At 35.3% G+C, this 21631-nt stretch overlaps 1 long non-coding RNA gene across 3 annotated transcripts; it reads left to right on the forward strand.

Moving 5' to 3' along the window:
• The first annotated feature begins 2572 nt into the window (after nucleotides 1–2572).
• LOC140604129 (uncharacterized) lies at nucleotides 2573–20386 on the forward strand. Of its 3 annotated transcripts, XR_012007151.1 has the most exons (4): nucleotides 2573–2729; nucleotides 3487–3585; nucleotides 11703–11812; nucleotides 19960–20386. It is a non-coding gene; the product is annotated as an uncharacterized lncRNA (long non-coding RNA). The 3 variants fall into 3 exon arrangements; XR_012007152.1 differs by lacking the exon at nucleotides 11703–11812; XR_012007150.1 differs by lacking the exon at nucleotides 19960–20386 and having other exon boundaries at nucleotides 11703–11870.
• The last annotated feature ends 1245 nt before the right edge of the window (nucleotides 20387–21631 follow it).

The following is a 21631-nucleotide window of genomic DNA, read 5'->3' on the forward strand; positions in this document are numbered from 1 at the left end:
CTTTGAATGATGCACTGGACCAGATAGGCTTCACAAATATATATACACAGAACATCCCATCCTAATGCAACAGAATATACATTCTTCTCAACTGCACACGGAACTTTCTCCAGAATAGACAACACACCGAATCACAAATCAGGTCTCAACTGATACCAAGAGATTGGGATTATTCCCTGCACATTTTCAGAACACAATGCTTTGAAACTACAACTCAATTACAAGAAGAAATTTGGAAGGAACTCAAAGACTTGGAAGTTAAAGAGCATCCTACTAAAGAATGAATGGATCAACCAGGAAATTAGAGAAGAATTAAAAATATTCATGCAAACTAGTGAAAATGAAATCACAACTGTTCAAAACCTTTGAGATACAGCAAAGGCAGTCTTAAGAGAGAAGTATATTGCAATACAAGCCTCTCTTAAAAAACTGGAAAAATCTCAAATACACAAGCTAACCTTATACCTAAAGGAACTGGAGAAAGAACAGCAAATAAAGCCTAAACCCAGCAGGAGGAGAGAATAGTAAGGATTAGAACAGAACTCAATGAAATAGAAACCAGAACAGTAGATCAGGTCAATGAAATTAAAAGCTGATTCATTGAAATAATTAACAAGATAGATAAATCCTTAGCCAGACTTATTAAAAAGAAAAAAGACTCAAAGTAACAAAACTGTGAATAAAAAAGGAGACATCACAACCAACACTAAGGAAATACAAACGATTTTAAGAATGTATTATGAGCAACTATATGCCAACAAATTAGACAATCTGGAAGAATGGATGCATTCCTAGAAATCTGTAAACTAACAGATATTAACTAACTAATTAACTAACTAATATTCAGCCATCAGAAAAGGTGAATACCTATCATCTATTTACATTGACATGGATGGAACTGAGGGTATTATGCTGAGTGAAATAAGTCAATCAGAGATAGACAATCATCATATAGTTTCACTCATATGTGGAATATAAGAAATAGGGACCAAAAGGGAAGAAGGGGAAACTGAGTGGGGAAAAATTAGAGAGGAAGACAAACCATGAGAGACTCTTAACTCTGGGAAATAAACTGAAAGTTGTTGAAGGGGAGGTTGGTGAGGGGATGGGGTAACTGGGTGATGGGCAAGAGGGGCACATAATGTGATGAACACTGGGTATTATACTATATGTTAGAAAATTGAATTTAAATTAAAAAATAAAAATAAAAATGGTCTCAGTGATACTTCTGGTGGAACCCAACCACTATGTTGTAAGTAAGTCAAGTCCACATGGGAAGACCACGTGAAGTTATACCCAACAGATACAGCTAATGTACCCACTAGCATCTATCCAGGCATCTTAGAAAATAATCCTTAAGATAATTATAGTTCCTAGCCTTTAAGTCCTCTAGCTGAGGTGCCAAACATTGTTTAGCAGAGAGAAGCTATTGCCACTATTTCTAGCCAAAATTCCTGAGCCACAGCATCCATGAATATCATAAAGGTTTGTTTTGTGCTACTCGGTCAGGGAGAAAATAATTTAAAAAAACCCAAAACTTTTATTTGAATAAAGAAAACTAACAGGCACTGTAGCAGTCTATATCAATAGATGGTCTATATCAATTCTGAAGTTGTTCTAAGCAAACTGTGGCCAGGTTCCCCTACCTTGGAGAGGAATATATTTCTTGATTCAGTCTTGATTTTGTAATCTGGGAGTGACTAAGCCCCTTTAAAACAAGCTAGTAGTGCTTTTGCAGGTAAAACTATCTTGAAACCTGTGTGGGTATTCTCTGTATCAGATTTGAGTTCACTACATACACCACAAGTTGCATCCTCTTCTTCTCGCCCTGGATTTAATTACTGGAGTTTTGATATACCAAGCTGCTGTGCAATGACACTATTAGGATTCCTAGGAGTCTATTTGTCCAGCTGAGAAGGTCTATAAGGTACAAATTTAATTCTTTCAGAAGTCTTAACCAAAGGCCTCAAAGATCCTTGATCCCAAGGCAAAGTGTTAGTTAATATGGTAATCTCTTTAGTTGTTTGAGAGGCTGAGGATGTGAATGATTTTATTTTTCAAACTAAAAATTTCCAAAATTTCTGACCTCTCCACATTCCCCCTAAATATTGCTTAGAAACTAGCCAGCTTTTTAGTGTTCATTTTTCCTGTAGAATCTTATCATGAACAGCTAAAAGCAACCAAAAGATATTTTCAGTACTTTCCTTGGACATTTCTTAAGTCAAGTCCCAAAGTTTGTTAGGTCCATTTTCTAACTTCTGGGTTTACCTGTGACATTTTTACTAAATGCGACAGAATGTTATAACACAGGTCACCATACTTCACTTTTTCTGCTGTAGTTTTCTTCCAGTTTTCCTAGCTTCCTCTGATATTTTCCTTACTACCTGTCTCCCCATCTCCAAATCAATGAATGGATCCTATTTTTGTTATAGTAGCACTACACTTTCAGTAAATTTTTTTCATCAGTTATCCATAATCTTAATAATGGTGTAGAATAAACAGCCATAGAATTTTTGTGACAAACAACTATAGGAATCTATTGTTTACATTAATAGAATAGTTCTAGAAGCAACTGTGTTGATCATGCTTGGTGGTTACCTGGTTATCAAATGATTTAGCATGGCCTTATCTGGGACAACTGGGAAACCTCAGCTCTGCTCCCTGTGTCTCTCATCCTTCATCAGGCTAGCCCAGCAGTGTCCTTTCATGGCAGTATCAGAGGACAAAGTGTGAGAATGCACCCAATTATATAAACTCATTTTAATCCTTTCTTTGTGTCATGTATATGAACATATCACTGGCCAGAGCCATTCATGGCTGAACTCAGGGGTGGAAATTGTGTCTATTTCTGTGCTGATGGGAGGGGATTGCAAAATTATATTATATGGAAAAGCATGTGGATACAGGAAGGGCAAAAATGGGGGCCATGTCTGCAAACTACCAATTCTGGATCTTCTGACTCAACCTCCAATTCTTATGCACGAGACCAGATAAACATTGTTGGTTACTTTCCTTTCTGTTTCAGTAGAGTTGTATGTGTAATTTCCTTTAGATTTTACAGTGCTTATAACTTATTTTTGTACATTAAGAATACTAATTAAAGCTCCAGATCTCCTTTTGAGGAAAATATCTTTTATTGTCTTAGTTAACAGATGAGGAAACCTCAGTAGAGGATTTAAGACACTTGCTAAATTTCCCTTTCTTCAGGGACAAAGAGTTAATGATATTCAGATTGGTCCCATTTGTCAATTAGAACATGTGTTCCTGCAATTAAACTGTACTAAATACCTGCAAAATTTATTTTAGTTGATAGGGCTTTCCCCCTCTGTTTTTTTACAGATGTATTTTATTTTTTCATACATTGAGTGTTTAAATGAGATTTCCCTAATGGGGGAGGACTCAGACTATATTTTTCCAACACCATAAATAAGATTAAATATATTTCCATATTCCCAACATATGACTCTATATGCTTTGATCACTCAGGATTTTCCTACAGAATAAATTGAATTGTGTCATGGATAACTATTAGGAGAAATATGGATGACCAGAAGGATTATCACTAGTTGTTACCAAAGTTGTCAGGTGAGAAACCACACCCCTGATGTAAAAGTCCACTTTATTTTCTTTAAACATACAGTAGTTGAATTTTATGGGAACCTTTTAGCCTTCTGTGGTTTTTTTATTTACCAATGTGGTCACTAAAGGAAAGCTAACTAATATTCAAGGACAGAAATATAATATTTCTGTGACTTTCAACTCTAAAAGCAAAACCCATTAGTAGCTATAGATTTTTCTCTGCAGCAATGAGATAGTGTATAATCAATTTATATTAGTCTAACACTGTATATGAAGACGGTAAGTCTTGCTGGGTCTGTGCTTCTGTTTCCTATTAGAGCTGGTACCAGACCGTATATTAAGTCTAAGTGATAAGACATAGACTAGAGTCTCAATGGTTATAAAACAGTTCTTGGTGTCTGACCCTAGTCACCTTCTTAACAATTCCAAGCAGTAAACATTTATTGTAATCAATAGCTTCCATCGGGGTGAAACAATTTAATCATTAAAACATAATACTTTAAACAAATTAGTACCACTGATAAACAATATTTGCCTAATGTTTTCAGTTTTTTTCTTTCTCCTTTATTCCCTCCTTCATTCCTTCCTTCTTTTCTTTCTCTCTCCACCCCCTTTCTGTCTCTCTCTTATTTTTTTCTTTGTTGCATTGTCAAAAACTAGTGTTCTTTGGAGTGTGGAGACTTTTAGTTATTGAAAAATGTTTCATGGGGTCATAATTCAAAGAAATTAGGCTTCCATAGTGTTTCATTAATCTAAAAATGTAATACAATAACTTCAAGCCTGAATTTTTCACCATATTCACTGATAAAAATCAATATTATATTTCTGTCCTTGAATATTAGTTAGCTTTCCTTTAGTGACCACATTGGTAAATAAAAACATTTTTATATTGCATAGTTTTATTTTTTTATGGTTACTAATCCACAAAGTTTTCAGCATTATTCAAGAAGACAATATACTGTGTTGGGAAGTTTCTGTACCGTGGATCCAGAAGTTCTGGCTCCTTAACCTTGCAGAATCATTTAAGCCTTAGTTTCTTCATTTCTCAAATTTAAATAACAAAAATGATTCCCCTTTTCTCTGCTTCAACAATGGTTCATAAGCATAGAATTAATCACTACTCTGTGAATGTATTCTGTGTACTATGACTCCTGGCATAAAAGCAGACACATGAGATATGGAAAAGAGAGAAAATTTTCTTCTTATAATTTTCTGGGAAAATACTATAGCATGATTTTAAAAACTGTCTGTCAATCCTCTGTTGGGCTGGGGTACATTATACATCTCTACCTTCCTTTCAGAGGTCATGGACCACACTAAGTTAGAATTAAAAAACAATGTTTTATTTAGTCCTGATAAAGTGGTAGAAAATCTTTTAGTAATAGGTTCCAGAATTTCACTAAAAGATGAGAAAAATACTAAAAAAGAAATGTTTGTCAGTCTTGTAAATACACTGAGTCACCTCAAGGCTAGACTGAGGCAAACCTCCAACCCTACCCAGTTCTTCTCTTGTGTCTAATTCTTGTGATGGAAGAAAAACTCAACCTATTGGAATGATTTTTATCTGGTTCTTGGACCTAGAAGAGACTACATGGAATTTCACAAGAAAGTAGATGAGATAAAAGACTTAGACAATCAGGATGAGGGGAGAAGAAAAAGAAAAACAGGACACCCTTCTTATGATTAACAGTCTGACTTGGTATGAACTGATTAGCCACTGGAGGGGAAACTAAAGAACACTTTTGTCCTATATTCTATACTCATAATCTGTGTTTAATAATAACAAAAATGCAAATTTTAAGAAATGGATTCTTCCTTCCTTCCTGTATGTATAGCCATGGTCAAGAGTTCACAATATTTGCTTTAAAATCATGAATGCACAAGTACCCAATCTTTTCCTTGTTTTCAGCAGTGCATCCAATGAGGTACATATGAGGTCTTCTAGTCAGTCAATTTATTAATATATGGTAAAGGAAATGCTATCCTTATGTTAATGAAGATGTTGCTTAGTATTTGATTATAATATATTTAATGAGAAATCATTTATTCATGATTATTAAATGCCTATTAGGCATCAAGCAATGAATTAGGGAGTTAAATTACAATTGATACTAAACAATTGAATTGAAACAGTAGAATGTAATTCATGTGCATCAATTACAAACAACAAATCAATATATGTTATAATAAGGAAATTTCCACTCTCTTACCACAACTATACCACACACACACACACAGACATACAATGTCTTTATATTTTGAGATCTCAGTTTTGAAATATTTCCTGTGCATCCTAACTGGTTCACTGATACACTCTTTGCTTAGAGAGAAATTAATGTATGTTCCAGTATTTGTATGGGAATGTAAAGGAAGGATAGCTAAACATTTTGTCAAAAAGGAATAAAGGGGGAGGAGGAATCACTCTACCCGATACCAAGATTTAATATATAACTACAGTAATCAATAGTGTATGTTCTTGATGGAGGAAATATCACATAGATCAATGGAACAACGTAGAGAACCAGAAATTCCCCCCATTCAAGTGCAGACAACTGATTTTTAACAAAGGTAAAAAAGAAATCCAGTCGAGGAAAGATAATATTTTCAACAGGTGGTGCTAGAACAATTAGATATCCATAGACAAAATAGAAACATGAACTTCAACCTAAATCTCATCTTACATAAAAATTAAAATGGAACATGGATTCAAATATAAAATGTAAAGCTGTAAAACTTTTAGAAAGAAAATGTAGGAGAAAATCTTTGGAACCTAAGATTTGTTTAAGAGTTATTAAAGAGTTATTAGACATGACACTAAGAGCATGATTCATAAAAGACAATAAATCTCAAAAAATTAAAAACCTTTGCTCTGAAAAAAAAAAACAAACAAAGCAAAACCTCTATTAAGGAATAAAAAGTCAAACTACAGCCTAGGAGAAAATATTTGTAAACCACATATTTGAGACTCTTATCTCAAATATATAAAAACCTCTTAAAACTCAACAGTACAAAACCAACAATCCAATTAGAAAACAGGTAATGACATGAAGATACATTCCATAAAAGAGAATATACAAATGATAAATAAGCACATGAAAAGATGCCAATATCAATGCAAAACAAAATCACATTGAGGTTCCATGTCACAACCACTGAGAAAACTGTAATAAGAAACAGACAATAACAAGTGTTGGTGTAGATGTGGGGAAACTGGATCACTCACACACTGGAATGTAAAACTTCCAACACTTCCAGAGTGCTGCCACTTTGGAAGATAATTTGGAGGTTTCTTACAAAACTAAATATACTCTTGTTCTATGATCAGCAATTATACTGTTGGTATTTTGTAAAATGAGTTGAAAGCTTCCGCACAAAAACCTGCATGAATATTTTCATAGCAGCTTTACTCATAATTGCAAAACTCAGAAGCAGACAAGATGTCCTTGAGTAGGTCTATTAGTTTGCTAAGGCTGCTGTAACAAAGTACCACAGACTGGGTAGCTTGAAGCAGAAGTATATTTCCTCATAATTCAGGAGGGCAAAAATTCAAGATCAAGGTGTTGACAGAGTTGGTTTCTTCTGATGGCTTCTCTCCTTTGCTTCTAGATTGCCATGTTCTCCATGTGCCTTCACATGATCTTCCCTCTGTGCATGTCTGTGTCCTAACATTTTCTTATAAGGACATCTGCCATATTGAATTAGGGTCCAGGTTAATGATCTCATTTTATTTATTTATTTATTTATTTATTTATTTATTTATTTATTTATTTTTCTTCCTTTTTCTTTTTTTTTTAATTTATTTTTTATTGGTGTTTAATTTACTAACATACAGAATAACCCCCAGTGCCCGTCACCCATTCACTCCCACCCCCCGCCCTCCTCCCCTTCCACCACCCCTAGTTCGTTTCCCAGAGTTAGCAGTCTTTATGTTCTGTCTCCCTTCTGATATTTCCCACACATTTCTTCTCCCTTCCCTTATATTCCCTTTCACTATTATTTATATTCCCCAAATGAATGAGAACATATAATGTTTGTCCTTCTCTGACTGACTTACTTCACTCAGCATAATACCCTCCAGTTCCATCCACGTTGAAGCAAATGGTGGGTATTTGTCATTTCTAATAGTTGAGTAATATTCCATTGTATACATAAACCACATCTTCTTTATCCATTCATCTTTCGTTGGACACCGAGGCTCCTTCCACAGTTTGGCTATCGTGGCCATTGCTGCTATAAACATCGGGGTGCAGGTGTCCTGTCGTTTCACTGCATCTGTATCTTTGGGGTAAATCCCCAACAGTGCAATTGCTGGGTCGTAGGGCAGGTCTATTTTTAACTGTTTGAGGAACCTCCACACAGTTTTCCAGAGTGGCTGCACCAGTTCACATTGCCACCAACAGTGTATGAGGGTTCCCTTTTCTCCGCATCCTCTCCAACATTTGTTGTTTCCTGCCTTCTTAATTTTCCCCATTCTCACTGGTGTGAGGTGGTATCTCATTGTGGTTTTGATTTGTATTTCCCTGATGGCAAGGGATGCAGAGCATTTTCTCATATGCATGTTGGCCATGTCTATATCTTCTTCCTCTGTGAGATTTCTGTTCATGTCTTTTGCCCATTTCATGATTGGATTGTTTGTTTCTTTGGTGTTGAGTTTAATAAGTTCTTTATAGATCTTGGAAACTAGCCCTTTATCTGATATGTCATTTGCAAATATCTTCTCCCATTCTGTAGGTTGTCTTTGAGTTTTGTTGACTGTATCCTTTGCTGTGCAAAAGCTTCTTATCTTGATGAAGTCCCAATGATCTCATTTTAACTTAATCACTTCTTTAAAGGCCCTATTTCATAGTATAGCCACATTTTGAGGTAATAGGGATTAGAATTTCAACATGTGAATATAAGAAGGAGGACACAATTTAGCCCATAATAATAGGTGAATAGATAAGTAAACTGGGATATATCATCCACCCAATGGACTATTATTCACTGCTAAGAAAAACAAAGAGAGTGAGTTATCAAATAGAAACATATGGAAGAAACTTAAATGCATATTATTAAGTGTAATTTGCAATCTGAAAAGGCTACATATTGTATAATTTAACGTTCTGGAAAAGGCCAAATTATGGAGACAGTAAAAAGGTTAGTGATTTCCAGGGGTTAGGGGAGGCAGGGATGAACAGGTGGAGCACAGAGGATTTTAATGACAGTGAAACTATCCTCTGTGATACTATAGTAGTAGGTACATGTCATTATACAAGTTTCAAAATCCATAAAATGTGCAATACTAAGAGGGAACACTATTGCAAACTATGGACTTTGAGTGATAATGATGTATCATTGTAGATTCATTGATTATTACAAATGTACCACTTTGATGTCGGATTTTGATAGTGGGGAGCATGTTAGTGTATGGGGAGGCTGTATGTGTGTGGAGTCAGGAAATTTATAGGAATTCTGTATTTTCTATAAACCTAAAATTGCTCTAAAAAATAAAACCTAATAAAATATAGTGGCAGTCCCAAATGCTGACAAGTATGCAGAGAGAAACTGGATCTCTCACATATTATTGGTAGGAATTTAAAGTAATAAGCCATTCTGGGAAATAGATTGGCAGCTTCTAAAAAAACAAAAAACAAAACTCTGAATGTACAATAACCGTATAACCCAACAGTCACACTTCTGGGTATTTATCCCAGAGGGAAAAAAAAAAGAAACTATCTGCACAAAACCCTATACAGGAATGTTTATTAGTAATTGCTCTGAACCGGAAATGACCAAAATGTCCTACAATAAGTGAATGGATCAACAAACTGTGATACACACATGTAATGGAATGATACTCAGCAATAAAAAAGAATATCTTGGAGAGATCTCAAGAATATTATGCTGAATGCAAAAGGCCAATCTCAAAGGTCACATAATTTGCAATTCTGTTATATAATATTCCTAATATAATGATAGACCTAAACATAGAAACACAGATGTATAAATCAATAGTTAAGGGTTGAGGATTAAGGATAAGAGGGATAGGGAAGACTATAAATGGGTAACATGAGTGAGATCGTTGTGCTTCTATATCTTTTTTTTTTTAAGATTTTATTTATTTATTCATGAGAAACATACAGAGAGAAAGAGGCTCAGAGACACAGGCAGAGGGAGAAGCAGGCTCCATGCAGGGAGCCTGACGTGGGACTCGATCCTGGGTCTCCAGGATCAGGCCCTGGGCTGAAGGCAGGTGCTAAACCGCTGAGCCACCCGGGCTGCCCTGTGCTTCTATATCTTGATTGAGGTAGTGGGGATGGGGTAGTGGTTATAGAAATCTACACATGTGATCAAATGGCATAGAACTATTAACATAGTATAATCATGTGACTTTCCTAATTTTGATATTGTTCTATAGTTATGAAAAAATGTAATCCTCAGGATAAACTAGGTGAAGAGACCTCTCTATGCCTGCTTTTTTGTAACTATAATTATTTCAAAATAAAAAGTTAAAGAATGTACCATTACAGAGATACTAGCATGCAGTTGAGATTTTCTGAAATAATTATAATGATGAGAATCTTTAAATAATAACTAGAGAGAGTTGAGAAAAATCTTCCATAATATGCCATGTAAGGAAACAAAATGATATTGATTTGTTTGCATAAAATGCTTCCTACTTTCTTGAAATAATCCTATATAGATGGGGTTGACATTATGTAAATTATTCAGGGTTTTTTTGTTTTGTTTTGTTTTTTAATAAAAAGTCACTGCTGGAATAATAGGTTGGTGTCAAACAAGATGTTAAAATAAAATGAAGCCACAAGAGGAAATTCATATTTACAAAGTTTTGATTATTTATTAAGATTAACCTGCTTGCTCCTTACTGAGTTTTTTTTTAAAAAAAAAAACATTACTTTTATCCTTTTGTCCTTTCTAAAGGGACATCCTTCTCCCTTTTTAAAATACCATTTTGGATCAATGGCTCATAAAAAATAGGAAATGTCTTTATTCACAGTATGTTTCCATATTGGAGTTCTTTCTATTTTAAATTCTCAACAATTCTGATGTTCTCAGCAATATGACATTTATATATTAGATCTGTGATGATCGTTATGACAGCCATTGCATGAACCACTTTCTTGAATTTCCTAGCAGTAAAAAAAAAGCTCAAATCTTTCCATGAAAGTCTTTGTTCCCATAAAGTTTTCTGCCACTGAAATGTTTTTATCTTTTCCATCAAGTGCATGATTTTGAAGCACTCTTGTGTTTTATTGTATTGCTTTGACTAAGTTTCCCTTGTTGATGTATTTCTTAAATGGGGTTTTTTACTACAACTATACACACACACACACACACACACAAATTTACATAAAATACTATCAAGTATCTCTTGAATGATAAAAGAGGAGAATGGAGGAAGGAGGGTGCTAGGTCTCCATCCTTTCTAATCTCCATTCCATCTTTTAATAGCAATATAAAAACAAAAGCTTGCTCTGGCATGATGTGGAAAAATATCGCATCCTTTCTTTATTAATGCTGCATGAGCATTGGAAAATGATAAATATACCTTTGTTTAGTATCATGACAACCATCAGACCTTTAAAGATATGTATTATTCATTTTTAATTACTTGTTCAAGCCTTGCTAATGGATACAGGAAAATATGGACTTCACCTTTCCATGGTCTTTTGTGCTAAAAACCATGTTTGTTTTATATATTTGCAGAATAATATATGTGTTTTCAAAAGGCAGATGCTTCAAAATGATTAAAGTTTAAATGATAATAGTAAAGGGCCATTACTTTTAATTTTTCTGAAATCTGAGATCATCACTGAATGTTTGGCTTGTTCAGTGGTTCTTATATTCCTGGGAAGAAGGACTTTGTATTAGTCAGGGTTTTCTAGAGAAATTAAAACACTTTTTATTATATGGAATTGGATTACACAATTATGGAGGCTGAGAAGTCCAGACCCAAGGGAGCAGCTGATGGTACAGTTCTGAGTCTGAGGGTTTGAGAACCAGGATTGCTGTTGATGTAAGTTCTAGGCTGACTTCAAGTCCAATTGCAGAAGACCAATGTTTAAGCTCAAAGTCAGGCAGAGAGAAAAAGAAATTCTTACTCATTCTTTTATTCTCTTCAGGCCTACATTGAATGAGGCCCATCCAAATTGATCAGAGCTGTCTGCTTTCCTCAGTCTACAGATTCAAATGGTAATCTCATTCAGAAGCACCCTCACAGACACACTCAGAGGTAATATTTAACCAAATACCAAGGTACCTCATGGCCTTAGTGAGGTTGACCAAATAAAATTAACCATTACATATTTATTCTGCAATGTTACTGGATGTGGTTTTTGCTACAAATGGAATATAGAAAATGTTAGAAAGGAAGAAGAATCAAAACTACAGTAGTTTCTTTTTATTGAAGGACTCCAGACAGATGTCATCTTTTTTTTTTTTTTTTTTTTTTTTTTTAACAAAGGCTGTTTTTTTCTTTTTTTTTTTCCCCCACCTGTTTTATGTGCACCAAAGGACAGGAAGAACTGTACTTTCTTATGAAAGTGATTCAGAGAAAAATGAGTGTGCTATCTACAGTGCAGTATTTGCTGCTTTTTACCCAATTTCATTTTTCTGACACCTTGGAATCAGATTTCTGTTTTTCCACTTAGCCTCCAAATATATACAGGTCACCATGGTACCCAGTAACTTCAGGCAATCCATAGATAACTACAGACATGTCAGAAAGTAATAGAAGCTGCTTCTGTCTTAGTAAATTAGAGTCAGAGTGGTTAATTTCCTTCCTAACCTATTAATGTTAAAATAGTATCAGAGAAGAGATAGCACAACTTTGTCTTCTAATAAGCAGCATTTTGAAACTGCTTTTCCAAATAATAAGTTGTATCCATTTAACATTTACTTGTGTCATTTATTCAACACACTTTAATGAAACACTGGCAAAATTGAGGATACTGCAAAGTACTGCAGTAAGCGTAATGTATGTAAAGCAGCATAAAGATGAATAAAATATTTTGTCTTAGGATTTAACAGGATATAAATGTAAGAAATTTAGCAGTAGGGTTTAAAACTTTAATATCAGGGCATCCTATCTAGTGTGAAGAATGAGAAGATGGGCAGCAGTTTTGAGTAATTCTTGGAAGTCTACCCAAGCAGGTCCAAGAAGGTCTGAAAATGGCAGTAGGGCTTTGGTCACAGTTATTTGAACTAGGAAAAAATATCCAATCTCCAACTGGGACTAAAGAAAGCCAAGAGAACAATAAATAGACAAATTACCAGAAGTAGAATTTCTGAACAGAACTCTATTTAGAAGAATTGAAGCACATGATGTGAGAAACCAGACATTTGGAGTAAGGTCAGAGCCCATTCAACAGAAATTCAGCACTGTTGGAGTCCCATTAATAACAAGGGCAACCTGATGCTTGGTAAAAAAAAAAAGGCTGTTGGTGTAAAGGTCCTCAGAGATTGCCCACTTTCATTCATATCTGGTGTTGACATCTGAATGCTCTGAGCCTTCTGGTGGAAATTTAGTTTCAGCAGTGCAAAAGAGGAAAAATGCAAAGTGAAATTTGAGCATAAGACTTAAAGAAGTTGGGATCCCCAGACTCCACAAGCTGAACTGTATACTCTTCTCATTAATTGGCTTCAAGGGTAAAGCAGATGGAGCTTAGGCTTTATAGTAGAAGGAGCTAGGATTAGCACTTTGGGTTATGAAATGAGTGCTGTTGTGTGAATCATTTAAGCTTCTCATCATTAGTTTTCTTATATTTAATGTGTATATGGTAGATCACTTGCATTGCTGGTTTTAGTTTTTTACTCTTCCCATAGTGGATAGGACATATTACCCCTCTTCTTGACTCCCGGAATAGCTACATGATTTGATTTGGCCAGTGGCATATTATTACCAAACATGATGCAAGTAGAGTGTCTCAGTTATCTATTGCTGTTTAAGAAACCACTCCAAACCATAGTGACTTAAAATGAAAATCATTTTGTTTTAGTTCTATGGGTCAGCAATTTGGGTTTAGTTCTGCTGGGTGGTTTTCTACTGGTCTTTCCTAGTATGGCTTGATTGAGAGGCTGGTTTGCCTTGGAGTTCTCAGCTGGGTGATTAGTGTCTGCTCTATATAGTTTTATCATCGCAAGCAGGCTGTACAGTTTCCTCACATGGTAACATGGAGTTCCAAGAAAATGAAAGAAGAAGCTGGAAACTTCTTGAAGCCTAGAGTCAGAAGTTGAATGATGTCACATTGACATATTAGCCAAAACAAGTCACAAGACCACCCCAGAATTAAGAGGTGCAAAAGGCATATGAAAAAGGAGGGGAGGCATCATTGTGTCCTTCCTTGTGAACAAATGGACATAAAAAAGCATCAAAGCCACTTGCATACCGAGGCTTGCTTACCTTCTATCCCCTAGCTATCTTTCTGGAGGATGAGATATATGGAATTGACTACACCATCCACCATCTTTCCTATGCCAGACTAATCTTCATCAGCTGGCCCCCAGACATGAGTGAGCCCAGTCAAGACTAATAACAGGCATACCCTGCTTTATTGTGCTTTGCTTTATTGTGCTTCACAGATATTGCATGTTTAACAAGTTTGTGACAAACCCACACTGTTTTTCCAACAGCATTTACTCACTTTGTGTCACATTTTTGTGATTCTAAAAATATTTGAAACTTTTTCAGTATTACTCTATTTGTTACAGTGATCTGCAATCTTTGATCTTTGATATTTCTATTGTAATTGTTTTGGGGCACCTCAAACTACAAGAACATAAGATAGAAAACTTACAAATGCTGTGTGTGTCCTGACTGCTCTACCTACCATCCATTCCCCTCTCTCTCTCCTTCTCAGATACCCTATTTTCTGAGACACAACAGTATTGAAATTAGGGCTGTTGATAGCCCTATAAGGGCCTCTAAGTGTTCAAGTCAAAGGAAGAGTCACACATCTTTGACTTTAAATCAAAACCTAGAAAAAAAAAATCAAAACCTAGAAATGCTTGAGCTTAGTGAGGAAATCATATGGAAAGCCAAGATAGGCCTAAAGTTAGGCCTCTTGTGCCAAACAACCAAGTTGTGAATGCAAAAGAAAAGTTCTTGAAGGAAATGAAAAGTGCTACTCCAGTGAGCACACATATGATAAGAAAGTGAATCAGCCTTCTTGCTGGTATGGACAAAGTGCGTCGTTTGGATAGTGAGTGGTGTGGCAGAAATAAGACACAATATGCCCTTAAGCCAAAACATAATCCAGAGGAAGGTCCTAACTGTCTTTAATTTTGTGAAGGCTGAGAGAGGTGAGGAAGCTGCAAAAGAAAAGTCTGAAGCTATCGAAGGCTGCTTTACAAGACTTAAGGGAAGAAGCCCTCTCCATCACATCAAAGTACAAGGTGAGGAGCAAGTGCTGATGTAGAAGCTGCAGCAAGTTACCGCTGAGGAACATCATCAAAAAGACATGACTGCCCATTGGGCCATGAGTTGGACTCCAACACTTGGAGGATCCTCACCCCTTCCCTTGCCTTTAGAATGTGAATTCTGCTTGCCATTTTTGCTCCCAGAGGCTGCTTCAAGGGGATAACCTCAGGCAATGACGTGGTGTTTAGAACACCTGCACAGAATATGTGACTGAACCCAGTTAAGATCTCTTGATAGACTTTTAAGGTTTGGCAGGCAGGCACAGGGATCCATTCATCATGCTGCTGCCCAAGGTAAGCCTCTTATGTAAGTTCCCTTTGCTTATAAACACCTTCCCCACCCCAATCACCTCTTTCTTCCCACTCCCCTTGCCTTCTGAGTATGGAGGCCAGTTTCATATTACACCTGGGAGGCTCCTGAGAGAGCTCTGAACCAACAATTATCCAGAAAACCTAATAAAGGTGGCTATGCTAGACAACAGATTTTCAATGTGGGTGAAACAGCCTTCTTTTGGAAGAGGATGTCATCTACAGATTTCCATAGCTAGAAAAGAGAAGTCAGTACCTGACTTCAAAGATTCAAAGGATAAGCTAACTCTTGTTAGGGGCTAATGCAGTTGGTGACTTTAAGTTGAAGCTAATGCTCATTGGTCATTCTGAAAATTCCAAGGCCCTTACGAATTATGCTAAATCTACTCTGCCTATGCTCTAGAAATGGAAAAACAAAGCCTGGATGACAGAACATGTTTACAACATTGTTTACCAGATATTTTAAGCTAAATATTTTGAGACTTTGAAAGATTCCTTTCAAAATAAGACTGCTCACTGAAAATGCACCTGGTCACCCGAGAGCTCTGATGGAGATGGACAATGAGGGTAATGTTTTTATGCCAGCTAATGCAGCATCCATTCCGCAGCCCAATGGATCAAGGAGTCATTTTGACTTTCAAGTTATGTTATTTAAGAAATACATTTCATAAAGCTATAGCTGCCATAGATAGTGCTTTCCCTGATGGATCTGGTCAAAGTAAATTGAAAACCTTCTGGAAAGGACTCACTATTCTAGATGCCATTAAGAGGAGGTCAAAATATCAATGTGATAGGAGTTTGGAAGAAGTTAATTCCAACCCTTATGGAGGAGTTTGAGGGGATCAAGACTTCAGTGGAAGAAGTAACTGCAGGTGCAGTAGAAATAACAGAACAAGAACGAGAAGCAGCATGTGAAGATGTAGCTTGAATTGCTGCCATCTCATGGCAAACTGTAACAGATGAGGAGTTGCTTCTTTTGGATGAGCAAATAAAGTGGTTTCTTGAGGTGGAAACTAGTCCTGGTGAAGATGCTACAAGGATTATTGAAATGACAACAAAGGTTTTCAATATTCCATAACTTAGTTGACAAAGCAGTGGCAGGGTTTGAGAAAACTGACTCCAGCCTTGAAAGAAGTTCTGCTTTGGGGCAAAATGCTATCAACAGCATCACAAGCCACAGAGAAATCTTTCATGAAAGGAAGAGTCAATTGGTGCATCAAACTTCATTGCTGTCTTATTTTGAGAAATTGTCACAGCCATCTCAACCTTCAGCAGCCACCAATATTGAGGCAAGACCCTTCCATAAGCAAAATAATGACTATTCACTGAAAGCTCAGATGATGGTTAGCATTTTTTAGCAACAAAATATTTTTTAATTAAGGCATGTGCATTGTTTTGTGAGAGATAATGCTATTGCGTACTTAATAGAGTCTACTATAATGTAAACATAACTTTCATATGTACTGGGAAGCCATTAGGTTCATTTTACTCACTTTATTGAAATATTCATTTTATTGAAGTTGTATGGACCTAAATCTTCAACATCTCCGATTTATGCCTATAGTTGACACACAGTGACTCAGATGCATGAGTGAACTCAGTGACTATCTCAAAATTACACAACTGATGCGAAGATTCATGGGCTATTGTTTTAAGCCACTGAGTTTTCTATTTTATTATATATCATCATGGCACTTATAAATAACTTAAACAGTATGATAAAATAGATTCTCAGAAGAGTTTTTGTGTATGTGTAGGGATGTGTGTATGTGTGTAATCAGTGTGATAAGGGATCAATATTTTGCCTGATACACAAGATTAATCAATGTTCACTGAGTGGAAGGATTCAAATGCTAATGAATATTAGCAGAGAGGTCTCAAAACTTTATTGAAGAATCTATGGCAATAGAATGTCATGTAAACCTTGACCCTGGATAATTGTAGACAATTTTTTTTTCTCAAAAATGAGTTTTCTTTTGTAGATTAACTATATATTTGTGCTAAGACCCATTATCTTATTTTTTTTAACGTGTCAGTGGTTTTCTCTGAGGAAGGCAGAAAAGTACTGCCCTATAAGAAGCTTCTTTGACCTAGAACAAAACTACTCAATGTCACGAAAGCTTTATTTTAAATGATCAGAAAAAATAAATTGAAAAGTGATCTGCTTATTTTGATCACTTTTCTGACCACAGCTGACCTTTGAACCACGTGGGTCCAATTAACACCCAGATTTTTTTTCTGATAAATACAATACTACAGATGTATCTTATCTTCTTTATGATTTTCTCAATAACATTTTCTTTTCTCTAGCTTATTTTATTGTAAGAATACAGTGTTTAATGCACATACAAAATACGTGTTAATTGACTATTTTATGTTATTAGTAAGGCTTCTAGTTAACGGTAGGCTATTAGTAGGTAAGTTTTTGAGGAGTCAAAAGTTATACATGGATTTTTAACTGTGCAGGATGTTGGCAGCTCTAATCCGTGCATTGTTCAAGGGTCAACTGTAATGCACAAATCTCTGGTTGATCTGCAGCAGTTACTACTACATTTTAGAGCAAGGTATTTTTTCTCTGGAAACTTTATGTGGAGGCAGCTAGGAATTTATAATATAAGTAGAATATATCAAATACCCTCTTTAGTGAGAGACTGCTCCCAAATGGTACATAAAAGAACAGAATTTAATTCTGTTGGGCTGAATTCTAACTGGTGTGTTTGAACAAAGAATTTGTCTAGAAGGCATTCTTTAAGCCTAAGTGAGCACAATTTTATCATGTTTTAAAGCATTTATATTTAGGTATTGTTTTTTAAATCTTTTATGTTTTCAACACATAGTTTGTGGGAAAAAAGGAAAAAAAATCTTTGTAAGCTAAAACAAAAAAATTCTAAATGCAAAATAATTGAAGGGACTCATTTTGAAGCCTGTGGTTGTTCTGATCTTGTTATTATAATGTTTGGTGTTTGCTTACAATGCTATAGTTTCCATGAAGAGAGAATGGGAAGAAGGAAAGAAGGAAAGAAAGAAGGAGGGAAGGAAAGAAGGAAATAAGGGGAGGGAGGGAAGGGAAAAAGGTGAAAGAGAAAGAGAAAATACCTTTTCCCTTATCCAGCAAGGTGTTTAATCACTTCTGAATGGTATTTCAAGTCTTTCTTCTTTTTTGGAATAGGATGCAGCCTTTAGCCTTAGTCATGTTGCAGAGGTATATCTTTGGGCAGAAGAGTAGATTATTGGCCTGGGGCAGTAAAGAGTGAATGGATTTTAGTGACTAAAATTTAGGCATTTCTGACACCAAGATCTGTTCTCAGATGACAGGAACTTAATCTCTTTTGTGAGGGTAACAAAAGGTATGGTGGGTCAGCAGTTACTGATGATACAGGCATGCATCCAGATTCTCAGAACAGCAGGAAATTTATTTCTCACAAGTCCCACATAATAAATAGACAGTGGTGCTATTATCATTATTACTAATAAGTGACATAAATAGAAAAACATTCTATAAAATAGTCTAAGTAAAACTGAATGCCATTCTCATTAACAAAATATCAGCTTCATCTTGATTGATGAAAGAAGAATTGAAGCAAGAAATTGGGAGGAGCTGACTCTTAACCCATTCACATTACTAAGTAGTCAGTAATTGACCGTGGGGAGAGATCTCAACCTCTGAATTTTAGATTTTCTGATCTAACCAAGCTGTCCTAGCTATACTACAAAAAGCAACAAACAAGATAATATTTGTATAAAAAAAGCTCTATGGAAAATGGTATACAGGAGAAGGTTCAATTTTTGTCACTTCTCTTGTAATAATAATTGGACTTTTGAAAGAAGGAATAAACTGCATACCTTGTGACATCTTATATAAATTTATATGATATTTTAGTTGCAGTTGACTGGATTATTTAAATTGTTCTTGATATAAATAATAGCATTAATTTCATCATTCATTATAATTCCTTTTATTGCATTCTCAACATTAGAAGCTTTATTTTAAAGTTTAGAATCATTCCTGAATATCGATAGAACAGAAACTGAGTAAATGCTCTGTGGACTTAGACAATTCTTAAAAATTGGCCCCATTTTAATTGACTTTATTATTGTCTATTGAAAGTGAACTGCTAATTGATACTATACAGGAATCTTTTCACCTATAGTATTGGTATTTTTTACAATAATTATACAAGGCTACAATGTAGATATTGTTATTACCATTTTACAGATAAAACATTACATATAGAGAATTTAAGTCACTTGTCAGATATCATAAAAGAACTAGACATGTCTTCCTATTATATCAGGCTATCTCCAACATATAGCCCATGTCTACAAGGAGCATAGGATCTAGCAAGAGAGAAAAATGTAGATGTAACTATTACATGAAGAGTGATAGTAATAAACACTATAAAAGCAAAATAGAAGAGATACCGGCCATAAGTGAGATTACCTTTACTTACAAGGATGGGGAAGGAGCTAATATTTCAGAAGGATTCTGAAAGAAGTTTGGAATATTAAAATGCAGAGAGAGAAATACATTTTAAATAGCAGAACATTAATGACAAATTTATGGATGGAAATAAGGTAATAATTTGGAAAATTCTGATTGCTCATTTCTCTTTTGTCTTTTTAAGCACATGATTTTTTGGCTCTGGTTTTCAGATACATGCAGTGACATTGAGACTTACCATGGAATGAAAAGTGGAGAACTGAGGCAAATTTGACTTCTAATGTGCAAAAACAAACAAACAAACAAAAAACCCAAACAAACAGAAACAAAAAGGATTTTGTATGCAAGTTAGCTTTTTTTGAAAACAAAAGGAATTTCCAAATTCATTGATGATTTAGGGAACATCTCAAAAACTAAGGACTTAAATCATTGATTTTTCCCATAAAATAGTGAAGATGCTCTTTTTTTCTGGAGTAGCCAAATTGTAAGACTTGCTTCTCTAGAGAAGGAATATCTGATACAGAGAAAGGAAAAAGAAAGTCTTTCAATGCTGACTCTGGGGGTCTGGAAGAAGAAAGAGAACAAGAGGACAAGGAAGGCAAAGGTGTTTTAGTAAATAAAATATCACCAAATAGGGTGGGATGGGGCTTTGGCCAGCAGTCATCATTGGGATTTCTGGAAAGAGCACTCCCACAGACCACCTTGGACTAAACTGCTGCATAGCCCACTGGGCTACCCTGGGCTCTTGAATGTCATAGACTAAATAAGATGGGTCAAGGTGCTTACAGGTAAGTTTCCAGAAGGAATATCATAGCAGGGGCAAAGCAGCTTTTGTAAATTTTGCTCACCAGGTAGCCATATCTATATGAATCATAGATTTCAGAGGGATTGAAAGTACTAGGAAGATCTGATATGAGGCTTAATCAGCCAGATTGCACCACCAAACTCTACCAGCTCACTGTCAGATGCTGAGCTCTATCAATATTATCAGCTCATATCAATATGCCAGCAGGATAAGAATCATGATCCTAGGGCTCGGAAGAGCCATACTGAATTAATCTTCTAACATGAAGTTTCTTAAGCCACATCTCTCCTCCCATATACCTAAAAGCTACCATAAAAAGGGCCTGAGAAGAGGATAGAAGTGTGAGTTTACTCCTAAAGAAATCTTTAACAATTACAATTATTTCCCACATTACAATAGGTTCAGGTTAAGAGATGATTAGATTATTGGTAGACCAAAATAAAGAAGTACATTTTCTCTATGAATCTGAGTTGTGTATGTTCAGTTTATAATCCTTTTTACACTAAAATGTGAAGAAGATATTATTCCCATTTTTGGATAAGGAAAAAAAAATCGGAATGGCTCAATAACCTAACCAAGATAATACAACAAGAAGAGGATGAAGCAGGATTTGAGCTGGATGTTCTGACCCCATAGGCCATGCTTTTACCATAATAGCATGTAATAATAGGGAATAGCAAATAATCTTATTTGGATGGATTATAAAAAGCATGGTTAATAAGTAAATGTGCAATATCCTGTCTTGGCCAAAACATGAGGTAGCTTTGTAAGAAGTTATAAGAACCAAGAAGGAAGTTGGAAGCCCAAATCTAATTTAAGTCTGAGAAAAACTACAGATAAAGGATATTATACATATTATACAGGATATTATACATATTATACAGTATTAGGCACCTGTTATATTGTGGTACATATTCCATAGGTATTACATAATGAAAATATTAAACCATAAAATAAGTATTTCATTATTTATTTCTTATTTATTACTTTAATATTTAAATATAAGTATTTTGTTACTGATATTTTTAATGATGTGTACTTGAGTAGTTAAACCTCTGATGACTTAATCAAATCTTTTA

The sequence above is a fragment of the Canis lupus genome, chromosome 14 (genome assembly GCF_048164855.1).
Source record: "Canis lupus baileyi chromosome 14, mCanLup2.hap1, whole genome shotgun sequence".
NCBI classification, from domain to species: domain Eukaryota; kingdom Metazoa; phylum Chordata; class Mammalia; order Carnivora; family Canidae; genus Canis; species Canis lupus.